The following is a 14,045-nucleotide window of genomic DNA, read 5'->3' as shown; positions in this document are numbered from 1 at the left end:
TAGTATATTAACTTTGTTTTAATAGCAACAAAAATATCAAAAGAACTTTCGCTAATGCTCCCCACTATTTGACCCTATAATATGCATGCATGCTATGTAGTGGTTTTTATAAACATAATTTCTAAAGCTTACAGTAAGGGTAAAGTTATTCTTATTTTTCCTTTAAGTGTAAGAAAACAAAAGGCCAGAGACACTAAGTGACTTGTGAACATTAAAATTGATAAATGCTAAATTTATCCAATTTAAAAGGCACATTAACTAAAGGTGTTAGCAGTTTAAGATTTTCTGGGCTAAAGTCAAGGACTAGTACTTAATTTAAAAAAAGAGAAAATTGTCATCATTTTGGAACATTATCATATGATTTCTGTACATGCACATAGAGAAGGTCTCCAGATTCTGGGGTACTGTAGTAATTGCTAGGTCCTAATACTAGACAATGATGAAACTTGACAAACTAGTAAAATAAAAAAAAATGCTGAAGAAGTTTTATAACAGGTGAAATGGAACTTACTGTGAGAGGAGTAGGAATCATAAGTCTCATAACTGTCCCAATACTCAACTAAGTGGTAAATTGCAACCCATGGATTTTGGAGCTACAGACCAAGACCAGGTCATATACACAGCTAAGTGGAGGACATAGAGATCAACGCATGCATATACTTATAATGCTGGGGATTTGTAGAAGAGTGCAGTAGTCAAAACAGCTGTGCAAACAGTAGCTATAGTTTACTGCACAGAACTTCCATTAGGTTCTTGTGGAAAATGAAGCTCTCAGTGTGGAGGGTGAGACTCTGAAATTCTAAGTAATCGACAGGCCTGAGATTCTGAGGAAAATGAACTGTAGATTCCAAAGCTGATGTAATTATGGGAGGGGTTTGTTCTGTTCTTGCTGAGTAAAGGGTGTCTCTAAACAGCCCAAATACCTAAGTGACACTCAGAAAGCTAGCATCCCAGAATAAACACTCTAGTTCAATTATCAATCAACCTGATCTGAGGCACAGTTTGAAGCTCATACATAACAGAAGTTTGGGGAAAGCACACAGTTCAGAAAAAGCATTTTGGCCTTACACTCTGCAACTATAATGGACAGAAAGGCTTGAAATTTATGATGTTAAATTCTTCCTTGCACCCCCCCCCAAATGCAAACATTTGAACTCATACTTTCCTTAACCTTAACACAATTATGAAGCTGATCAAATTAAGGTAACTTACACAAACATAATGTTTGCATTGCAACAAAGGAAGCAAGCTGTACATATGTCTCCTCACCTTTGGGTTTCTGAGCTATTTCCAATGATGCTATTGCTGCCCCATCTTTCTTTGCTTAGGTTTTTCCAGACTGCCTGTGATACACAGGAAAATACCAGCCAAATATGTTAAGATATTGAGTGATTCTAGCTATAGAGCTCATGTCAAATTCTGTGACATGAAGACGGTCCAAGTTGGACCTTCCATGGAATGACTTGCCTAATTAATTGTGATGATTAGTGCTACCAGAGTCCCTCTGTTACAGAATGGCGTGTCTTTATTTCACATTGAAGTATAACTCGTCATTATATTTTTTCTGAAATTATTTACTGTTGAAGTTGTATATGTGGGATTTATTTCTCTGTTAGAGAATCTGACCTCTTTGGTGTGGCTATTAACCTCAGTCTGAGCCAGTGTGCCTTGAGGTTCTGTGGGAACCAGGAAGATGGATTTTTCAGTAGACTTGGGAAATATACTACTGTATGCTCTCAGGGTGACATTTGTAGCATTGCTATTAATAAAATAGAATGATGACAGTGGAGGGATGAAATTCTTTAGAGAAAAATATTTATATGTCTTAATGGGATGTTCACTTCCAAAATCTCCAAAACAATTCTGATAAAAAAAAAAAAGCTACATGGAGTTTTGTCAAGTCCAAAAGTAAACATATTCAGTGCAATGTTTACTTTGGCAAATATTTATTTAAAACATATTACATATCAGGCCTTTAAAGATCACAAAATGTATATTAAAACATTTTTTAAAAAATTTGCTTTGGAATCAGTCTGCTGTAGTTTCGAGAACCTTAATCACTTGGGGAATGTTAAATGCATTATTTATGAGGATATGTATCCCAAGTCATTTCTGGAATAAGAATCAAGTGTTTATAATTTTTAAATCACCTCTGTCAATTCTAAGGTTCAGCCAGGAAAAGCAGAGACAGGGATTTTCTAAGAACACTATAATTTAGTTAGTATTAGAGGAAGAGGAACATTCTATATTAAGTTTGAGGATTTGACATTAGTAAAAATGTTATGAAAGTTACAGGGAATGAAAGCATAGCATAAAGACCTTGGATGTGTGCAAACAAAGTAATTAGAAGCATAATATTCAGAAAAGAACAAGATGATGGAATAAAGGGGGAGAATATAAACTCCTTTTCCCTTCCATCCTCCTACTCCTTTCTCTGTTAGAAAATATAGTACAATTTAAAACTCATGTTGAAAACAATGAAATAAGACTAGTATGTAACATTACATACTAGTTTCCCAGTTAACAAAGACAAGTATTTCGAATTTTAGACACTTGCTTACATGTTACTTCTTGTTCATGTTTTCTGACCAACCTTTGATGTTAAGCATGATGACCTCACCAAACCATCACAGAGCTTAAGTTTCCTTCAACAGCTCTTGGGAAGTTGGTGGTATTTCATTTTATCTCTATCAATTTCCACATGAGAGTTTGCTGAGAATGAAGATATGACCATAGTCATCAAGACTGATACATATTATATAGTTCAACTTCCCCATATCCTAGTCTTTTCTATCTGCATAACTTAATATTAAAATAAGAACTCAAATATGAGATGGGTAGATGCATTTACAAATAGGTGAATGAGTGAAAGGACGAAAACAGTGAGAAAACAGAAATGATGGGAAACGTTGCTGACCATCTGCTAAGGATATAATAAAAAGGAGATCTTGCCCAGGGACAAGACATTTCTGCTTTGACCCTATTGCCAAGAAAGAATTGTTTGCAAGAAGGAAGCCGACACAACCGCACAGCCATGATTGTTAATTGCAGCCTATTTCTACTAGTTTTCTGCTGTTACACATCGTACTGGAAAGAATATGCTTTGAAATTCCACAAAATAGTCAGAGCTGAACTTGTGGGAGAATTTATATGATTTGGAAAATTCCACACTATCTCTGCCTTTAAGACATTTGAATAGGAACCAATAACAGTGCCTCTGCCCTAGTGCACTATGTCAAGGAACTTTCCATCAAGTCCACAGAATCTACAAAACAACAAAAATTTAAAAAGTTTTCCACAGAAGCCCTTGGTCCTGCCAAGGCTGGACCCTAGTGTAGGGGGATGTCACCCAGGGGCAGGGGAATCAGGTGGGAATGGGGTTGGTTTAGGTGGGGAACACATTTATAGAAGAAGGGGTGGGGGATGGGATAGGGGGCTTAAGGCTGGCAAACCAGGAAAGGGAATAACATTTGAAATGTAAATAAAAAAATCCAAAAATAAAATAGTTTTCCATAGACTGTAGTAGTAAAAACTGAACATGAAGCTAATAGGATGTTTATGTGTTTTTGTGTTTGCAGAGAAATAAAGAGTTCCTCCTTACTTTGGCTATCCCCAAACCTTTGAAATACCTATGTTCATAGCAGCCTTATTTATAATACTCAGAAGCGGAATGGATACAGAAAATGTGGAACATTTACACAATAGAGTACTATTCAGCTATTAAAAACAATGACTTCATAAAATTCACAGGCAAATGGATAGAACTTGAATGAGGTAATCCAGTCACAAAAGAACATATATGGTATGTACTCACTGATAAGTGGCTATTAGCCAAACAAAGGTTTGGAATACCCACAGTACAACTCACAGACCATATGAAACCCAAGAAGAAGACCAAATCAAAATGTGGATGCTACAGTCCTACTCAGAACGGGGAAGAAAATAATATAGGGAAGTAGATGAAGAGAGGGATCTCGGAGGGAACGAGGAGGAGGAAGGAAAAAGGGAGTCCAATTTAGATATAGGAGGAGATGGGGGACAGTACAAAGGCTTAGTAATTTGAAAGGAGAAGATTAGCAGTGGGGGAGGAGGAGTTGGGGTAGCCACTAGAAAGTCCCAGAACCCAGGGATCCAAGAGGTTTCCATAACCCAACAGGGAGGACATTAGCTGAATTAACCCCAAAAGGGGAGATTGAACCTGTAGAGTCCAGTATACAGTGGATAGTCATGGCCCCCTGTTGAGGGATGGGACCACTCCCCATCCGATCTAGAGACTGCCCCACCTAGGGATCCATCCCATCTGCAGACACCAAATCCAGATACTATTGTTGATGCCAAGAAGTGCTTGCTGACAGGATATAGCTATCTCCTGATTGGCTCTGCCAAAGCCTTGATCAATACAGATGCAGATTCACGCAGCCAAGCATTGAACTGAGCATAGAAGTCCACATTGGGGAGACCCATGGCTCCGGGTGGATATGTAGCAGAGGATTCCTTATCAGGCATCGCTGCGGGGGCTGGCGGGGAGCCCTTTGGTCCTGTGGAGGCTCAATGACACAGGGTAGGGGAATGCAAGGGCACTGAGGTAGGAGTGGAGGAGGTGGCAGAGCACCCTCATAGAGGCAGGGGAAGGGGGGGAATAGAGAGTTTGTGGAGGGGGAAACTGGGAATAGGGATAACATTTGGAATATCAATAATTAAAATAACCAATGAAAAAGAAAAAAAAGAAATGAGAAATACTTAGAGAAGTTAAGTCTTGCTAAAGATATTTCAATATTCGATTTCAATATTTTTAATATCTTTTAGCAAGTAGCATTTTTCAGATTTGTACCAGACAAAACCACACCCATGTGTCTCCTTTCCCTTTGAAAGGATTTTGCTTTCTAGTTCCCTGGAGACAACTCAGAGGTTCACAGTCTTGTATTGAACAGTATTCTTGGAGGCAACCCTTGCATCATCACACCCAATGCACCCGTCTCTCGTCTGCATTCTTCACAAGTACATGTTCAGCTTTTCTGTTTTACCCACAGCACTCTGCACTCTATTATTCTTCAAGTGGTCTATACCACTAAGAATGGACTCTGGTTACTATCAGTCTCCATTTCTGTGTCTTGTATTAGCAAACGTACATGGGTCATTAGAATCCCTGTTTCAATCGTGATGATAGCAGCACTCCTCTGATAGTAGTTCTATAGAAAATATCCTCCAGACAACAAAACACGTATGTGGTGTGGTGGTTTGAATATGCGTGGCCCAGGATGTGGCACTATTAGAATGTATGGCATTGTTTGAGTAGATAGTAGATGTGGCCTTGTTAAAGGAAGTGTTTAACTGTGGGCATGGAATTTAAGGCTCTAATCTTAAATGTCTGAGAGCCAGTGTTTTCTTTGCCTTCAGAACAAGGTGTAGAACTCTCACCTCCTCCAGTGCCATGCCTGCTTGGACACTGCCATGCTTCTCACTATGATGAGAACGGACTAAACCCCAGAACTGGTAAGCCAGCACAAATGAAATGTGGCCTATTTGTGGGCTCTGTCCTTACAGCTGGGCTGCGTTGTCTCTTGTCAGTGGGAGAGGCTGCACCTGGCACCACAGAGATTTGATGTGCCAGGTGGGGTGGTACCCAGGTGGGGCCAACCTTCTCAGAGGAAAAGAGGAGAGCGGATGAGGGAATATTGTGGGATGGGAGACTGGGAGGGGTAGTGGGTGGGATGTAAAGTGACTAAAAAGGAATGCATAATTAGAGTTTGGTTAGAAATATTCTTAGGAAAATGGCAGGAGTAGGTTCTTCTCTAGGGGCCATGATTACACTAGCTGTGGCTAATTATCTAGGTTTACAGTAGTATAAATGGTCTCTTCCTGCTATGTATGCCTTAAGTCCAATTAAATGATTGATTTCTTTACACCCAAAATCTAAGTGCTTCTAGCATACTCTTGCGGGGAACAAAGAAAACCTGGTCAGTGACCCCCACTTTGAATATTGTAAGTTACCCAAGAAGATCAAATGTTTATAAGCTAGGAATTGCCAGAAAACACAAGGTTCTATAAAATCTACAATGGCAGAATATTTATTATGTTCCTAAGTAAAATATCAGTAAAGATAACAGCAGTGAGACTTTGGAGAAATTTCCGTAAGCACACTGGCTTCTCTAGGATTTGAGATACATGAGATTGCAACTTTAATTTTTTCAAATCCTATTTTTGTTGATTCTTAAACACTTTAACCTCACCATCCACCAAAGGTAGTAGAAAAGAAAGGATATGGGGGAGGGGAGGGAAGTGGATCTGTTTAGAAGGGTTTTTTGGAGCAGTTCCCATCTATGTTGTCTGAAAATCGGCAGTTCACAGGTCAGCAGCAGCAGCTCTATACACTTGCAGACACCTCACAGATACACCAACAGTCCAGTTTGGTAGAGTTTGGTTAGCAATAGTGGAGATGTGAACTAGCAGAAACAGCCAGGCCTCAGCCTTGTCTGGAGTCAGCATGTGGAACTAAGATGAACACTAGAATTTTTCAACAGTGCATCTCTCAGGGAATGAACAAAGCACGAGACCCACAAGTGTTGTACTAGCAAGCCAAGCTCTGTCTCTGTCACTCCTTGGAGTCCTATTTATAACCCCCAAGCATTATGTGTCCCCCAAGTTCCTTGCCTCAGCACAAGTTTAGCCTCAGCACAAGTCTTATCTCAACTGTGCATCCAATCAGCCCGAGTCCACGGAAGTGACAAGAAACTGGAGTACACCACCAGAAGGTTTTGGTGTGTTTCTCTCAATGTAGTCCCAACAGATGCAGCTCAACTATACAATGTAAGGTGGACCAATTATGTGGGTGTGATTAGCAAAGAAGGCTTCATCACATGTCCTTCCATGTGCTTGCTATAGCAGAAAACCATTTCTACTGTGTCTGCTTCAGAGAAAAGTTCCCTTACGAGTTTGTCTTAGCCCCTCACACCTGTGTCCACTTTAGCGCACCATTCCTGAAATGGAAACTTAAGGTTTCTTTGAAAAGTCGGTTGGATGGTGTTTTGCTGGGGCAAACATGTAAAAGATCATTCTATTTACTTAAAAGTAACTTAACTCCCAATTTTGTATTACAAATAAAGCTAGAATGCTATAGAGTTCCCAGGTGTTCACATTTAAAAGTAAAAGATATATAAGCTGCCTTTGCATAGGGATGCAAATTACTTAAGAATCACCAGAGTGACTAAAGAATTTTGAATAGGATAAAATTAATATACACGGAAAAAATTAAATCCTTTCCCTACAGAATTTCTAGTAACATGTCCTGTGATCTTTGCTACCCAGAGAAGGCTTTTGAAAATTCCCAAAACATTTTAGTATTGGTAACACTGAAGTCTAATTGTTTTTTTCTTATTTTTTAGCTCCCACAGAATACACATTTGGGATTAAAAATCATATCTGTTAGACTCAGAAGGCCTACAGTCTTCTGCCTAGAAATATTGGTAGAAAAGATAATCAAATTTCTTTCTACTTTTTATGTTCTTTACCTCGATAACCCCAGGAGGTGAATAACTTGAACTGTTTGTAGTATCCACGTTCTTAGAATAATAGAAAGTTAAAGTTTTTCACTGTAGAAACTAATGCAAGAGAACAATATATGTGATGTAATGTGACTATAACCAATTAGAAGACATCTTTCTCCTCAGTGTATTGGCCTAGATTCCGGATAATACTCTCTCCTGATTACCAGTCATCTTGTGTTGTTTTTCTCAATATATCCATTTTGGGGAAATATAACTTGTGGTCTAGAATGTGAGATTATTTTTAACAAAGAGTGATGGAATAGAGGTCTCTTGACAGTTTTCTTTTAAATATTTGTTGGTAACAATTAGGGAGCCTGTGACTTGGCTGGAGTGACTCAACTGATGAATAACTGAATTCAGGCCTATCATCAGTTAATAATGAGTAATGGTCAATCTTTTATTTTGTTGTATCTTTCCCAGGACTCAGTACAAATTTGATTACATGATATTTATACACACATACCCAGAGTGAAATAATTTTAAACAACATGAATTCTTAGTTTCTAAAGAGTAATCCTGCCTAAATCATCTAGAAGACATGAGAGAAGAAAACAATTTGCAGACCTTAAAGGATGTGTTAGAAAATAGTGTATCTGGATATGTTATCACTGAAGAGCCAACTTTGTACTCCTCTAGCTGGCCTCCTCGGAGTCTGCTTTTTATTAGAATAATAATAAATTTATCTATTCAACTGTATAAAATCTACAAAGCAGAAGCAGGGTGAGGTATCACTAATACTGTGTGGGAAGTGATGACTGGAATTGAGGGGAGTTAGGGGGAGTAGAAATCTAGTGAAGTGGAAAATTTCTTTAATCTATGAGGGTGACCCTAGCAAGGACTCCTCGTAAGGTGGTGCACATAGTCTGAACTGGCCATCTTTTATAGTCAGGCAAAGCTTCCAGTGGTGGGCCACGGTTTGGTTGAATTGTTGGCCAAGGGGGTGTGGGCATGGAGATTCTCGAACGTCCCAGGCTGATGACAGGACAGAAGGTCACTCTTAATATTCTGACAGCTGAGACACATTTCTAACAACATCTACACAGCTCATTGAACATGGAGAGGTCAATCTCATGGCTTCACGGAACCTATACCACTGTGTTCTGATCTTTGTGGCTCGGGAAAGTACTTTGTAGGCTGTTGAAAGAGAAATCTGGACATCAACTCAACCACAAAATTCTGCTTCAATATGTGCTGGGGGCAATGTGGGATTGGCTGACCAATGTAAGGTTTAATTTGAGGGCCACTCCAGGAAAGTGGGGAGCCCATGCTCTACACTGGCTACCCAGCCCACAGACATAGGGTAGAACCAAACCAGACTGCCCAAAAACAAATCAAAGAGATGATTCATAATGATATTCTGCTTTAATGGTAGATCTATGGCTTGGTCAGGTGTCATCAGAAAGGCTTTCTCTGGCAACTTATTGGAGCTGGTACAGAGACATACATACATGTAGCCAAACCTTATGTGGAGAGAATCTATATTGGAGGTCTCCATCAGGTCCCACTCTTGCAGAAGAGAGGGCAGAAAGATTTTAAACTCAGAGGGTATTGGGGATAAAAGAAGAATATGGACCATTGAATCAAATATGCAAATTTACATGGGCTCCCAGAGATTGAAACAGCAACTGCTTGCCCTATATGGGTCAGTACCAAGTCCTCTACATATATGTAATGGCTGTTAGCTTCATGGTTTGTTTGTTTTTTTGTTTGTTTGTTTTTTTTTGTTTTTTTTTGTTTTTTTTTTTACTGGTTGTCCTATGCAGCATCAATATGAGGTCTTTTGCATTGTTGTCTGGAATGTGCTTTGTCTTGCTTGGTTGTTTTCTCTTGGAGGCCTGCTTCTTTCTGAAAGGAACTATAGGGGCAGTGGATCTGGTGGAGATAGGAGGTAGGGGAGTTTGAAGGAATGGAGAGAGGGGAAACTGTGGGCTGGGTGAGAAAAGAATATATTTTCAATTAAAAAAGTAAAAAAAAAAAAAGAAACAATAAAAAGCAAGAAGCTGGAGAGACGGCTCAGTGGTTAAGAGCCCTGACTGCTCTTCCTGAGGTCCTGAGTTCGATTCCCAGTAACCACATGGCGGCTCACAACATGATCTGATGCCCTCTTCTGGCATGCAGGTGTATGTACAGGTAGAGCCCTCACACATAACATAAATAAATAAAAATCTTGGGGGCTGGGGATTTAGCTCAGTGGTAGAGAGCTTGCCTAGCAAGCACAAGGCCCTGGGTTCGTCCCCAGCTCCGAGAAAAAGAAAAAAAAAGCAAGGATGATATAGAATCTTTTCATTTGATGTTTACAGGGAAATAGGAAGAATATAAGTTTTGGACCAAACTATAGTCACAAGTATATTGATGATGCCTGACAGTGTAGCTGTGCTTGTACATTGTTCATCTACCAAGTGTAACTAAAGAGATTGGATATTAAATGAAATGTAGCTCAGTTTCGTTGTTGAGGTGACTTTTAAGGATCTCTTCCATCTTTCTCTTGTTCTCCTGTGGACTTTGACTCTTACTGAGCCAAAATGGTCTGCCTCAGCACCTCATGCACAGAGCTTATATTCCTGCAAGCCCTCTGCCTTTTGATTTACACTTTGTGTTTGACAGCAACAACATAGCTATTTTAAAGCACTGTTTTTCTCTATCATCTATACTGTGCTTGGCTCACGTCTGATCTGGAGAAAAATGTTTCATGGCCTTCAACTTAGCAACCACCCTCATACATCAGTCAAACTGTTTTCTTTCCAGAGTTCCCACTGCAGCCTTTCAAGCCCATTTCTTACCTGGGGGTGCGTTTTTTCTTTCTTTTAAACAAATCCAGACTGGCAAGCATTTGTGTTGAATTTTATCAACTCTCAAAGTGGGCCACAGAATATATGGGAAAGAGCACATTTCTTTTATTGAAATCAAAACATTGTGATACATTGAAAACTGGTGACTTCCAAGAGTCTCATTTATTATTCAAGCTATTACTTTCTTCTTGTTGTTAATGAACTTCTATGTTCTTGTGATTCTAGTTTCTCCAGTACTCATCTTTTTATCTGCATTTTCATCTACTATCAAACAGTGCTATATATAGGTCTTTATATTCATACATAAAGTGTCCATTCTATTTCCCACATTTTAAGAAACAAGCTTCATGTTACTGTAAAACTACTGTCCCAGACTTAAATTTAGATATCATCACTACCAGAAAGATACCTGGTAGGTAACTTTAACCCAAATCATCAGCATAATAAGTTTACACAATTATGACGCCTATGTTAGATAGTTTTATGTCAACTTGACACAAGTTACAGTCATCTGACAGAAGGAAGCCTCAATTAAGAAAAATGCCATCATAAAATCAGGCAAGCCTCTAGGACATTTTTCTTAATTAGTAATCAATACAGGAGGACTCAGCCCATATGGATTGTGCTATACCCGAACTGGTTTTCCTGAGTTCTGTAAGAAAACAGCTTGATCAAACAATGTGGACAAAACCAGTAAGTAGCACTTCTCCATGGCCTCTGTATCAGCTCTTGCCTCTAGTTTCCAGACTTGCTTGAGTTCCTGTCCTGACTTCCTTCAGTGATGGACTAAGATGTGGAAGAATGAGCCCAAAATAAACCTGTTCCTCCTCAACTCGCTTTTGGTCATGGTGTTTCAGCAGAGAGATAGAAACCCTAAGACAATACCCAAAGTGATCCACTTGTTAGGAAGCACATTGAATGGAAAAAAAATTTCCATCAGTCTTGTGGGATTTGTAACAGGTTCTCAAAATTTAGAATACATATTGCAGTGATTATGAATATAGCCATATTCATGAAAGGCTGCTATAATAAATACTCATTATTTTTGACTAGTCAAACTTATTTACTCTAGTACTCTCATACCTTTCTCTGAAAAACTAGTTCTTTCTCTCACACACGCAATCCCTCCTCCGCTGGCCAGCACTTTTGTTTATTAGCAGCACAGGTTGTTAACTAATATCTACATTCTGAGAAAAATAATCTTGTGCACTGTAGTACTAAATAGGATGAAATACTTAGAAATAAAAAGAAAATCCATACCAAATATGTGGAGGCTTTGTATGCTAAAAATGACAAAATAATGTTAAAAGAAATTTAAAAATAGATGACTTGAAAGATTAGATAATATCAATACATATGATTCAAGTAATCTGCAGAGTCAGTTATATTCTTCCCACAAACTAAATACTATTGTTTTGATAATTAGAAAAATCATAAGACTTATATGAAGCCTTCAGTTAACTCTGACAATTTATGACAACTTATTAAAATGAACAAACTTGACAGCCATAAAATTCTAGTTTATTAAAATGCAGATTAAAACCACAGCACTAAAGATAGTATGCTATTGATATGAAAGAGATATACAGACCAAGGAGATAGTACAAAAGAGTCCCTAAATATGGCCAGATGATTTTTAATAAAAAGACTGAGACTATAATGGGAAAAATATTTTTAATAAATGGTATTGTGAAAACTGCCTACTCAAATATAAAGGAATAAATTTTAGTGTTTACCTCATATTACATACAAAACAACTTATAAATTAAAGACCTGGGTGTAATACATAAGGCTATAAAACTCCTAAAATAAATAAGAAAACTTCTAAACATTAGAGATGTTGAAGAATTCTTAGATATAAAACTCAAAATCTAAGAAAAGGAAAGAAAAAGCTGCTAAGCGCCATTTCTGGGTCTGTGGTCCTTCTGCAGCTGGAGACCATGATGATATCTGTGACACATGTTACCACCTAAGGTCATGTGGATGTTCTGGGACAATGCTTCCAGAGGCCACACTGGTGTGTATGGCCTGTGCAGAAACCAGAGGCCATGTTGAGGTCCTTGGCCTGTGATACTGCTGAGGACTACAATGGTGTCCATGGCCCATAGTGCAGCAGAAGGCTGTGTTGATGTTCATGGTCTGTAATGCTACCGAAGACCATGCTGAGGTCCATGGCAGGGACTGATGCAGGAGAACATGTGGCTGTTGCTGGTTCATGCTGTCACCAGAAACCAAGTGCATGTCAAGTCCATGATCCATGCTTGTACTGACTATAAAGGGCAAGGAAGCTACACTTGTCATAGAATTGATGACTGCAGAATGACAGTTGAGAAAGAGGAATGTAGAGAGTTTCTATGACAACCCACATTCCTCCACATCCACTCCCAAAATATAATAGCTTAGACAGAAAGCCATGCAAGAGAACTCTTAAAAATCGTGGTATGGATGCTGAAATATAGCTCTACACAATCAATGGCTTCTGGCAAGGGTGCAGGTGGGAAAGGACTCAGTTTTCTTTAAGGGGCTGACCTCATTAGTTTGATCATGCTCCAGCGAGTATATGAGCATCACAAATTAGACCTTTTCTTCTTCCTCCTCCTCTTCCTCTACTTCTTGAACAAGAGTGATTTGTCAGTATTGATATTTTTGACATAAACTAAATTGTCAAAGCTTTTTCAAAAAATTTGCTTTTAGTAATAATGGGACAAAGCACCCTATCATCCTTGAAAACTAAGTATCATGTTTTGAATTTTGGATGCTGCTGGTGCAATATTTCCTGCATTATTAGCAGACTGATCATCATTGCACAAGTAGAGGAAAGCACAATAAATAGTTTATCTTCTGGAGGGTTGTTTCAGTGCTGCTATTGGCACTGCCATCAGAATTGCACATCAGACTCAGAAAAAATAACTTGCAAGCACCATCATAAATAGTTTATACTCATAGATTCATGTACCCAAATTACAATTCTTAAAGCATAGTTTCTAACTTCCATGAGCTTATATTCTGTTGACATGATTGAATATATGAATAGGAAATTTCAAAAATGTGAATAAGATGAAAACCTCAATAATAAATATATAAGAACATTTTTAATAATATGAATGAGAAGTATGCAATATTGAGCAGGAAGGAAGAAATACTGGGTGAATATCACAGAAAAAAATGAACAGAGCATCTTTGAAAGAAAAAGGTACTTGAGCTAAATCTGAAAGAATAGGTAGAATTGACTTGATAAACTCATGCAAGTATCATGCCATTAGATAATATAATATCTCAAAACAAATAAACAAACAAACAACAATGACAACAAAAGCCTCCCTGGGGTGGTCTCAATACAGAGGTTTCAGGGTACAGCAATTGTGGTAGAAAATGAGGTCAAGAAAGGTACAATCCACAGACCCAAAGAAGTTAAGTAACAAGCAGGGTCAAAGGGAGGATGCTTAAATCTCACTCAGAAAGGGAAATAAAATAGATAATTGGTGGTTGAGGGAGAGAACATGGTGGGAAAGTGAGTGAGGATAGGAAGAGTGATGGGAATCAGGTGTGGGGTCAGGGAGGAAATGGTGAGAAATTGAAAGGAAATTGATGGTGGGCATCTCTGACACTAACTGGACCTGGAACAGGAGAGGCTCCCAGGAATCTTTGAGTGTGACCCTAGCTGAGATTCCTAGTGACTGGGGATATAGAGCCTGAAATGACCACTTCCTGT

Source organism: Rattus rattus, chromosome 2, assembly GCF_011064425.1.
Source record: "Rattus rattus isolate New Zealand chromosome 2, Rrattus_CSIRO_v1, whole genome shotgun sequence".
Taxonomy (NCBI): domain Eukaryota; kingdom Metazoa; phylum Chordata; class Mammalia; order Rodentia; family Muridae; genus Rattus; species Rattus rattus.
This window is presented reverse-complemented; position numbering follows the sequence as displayed.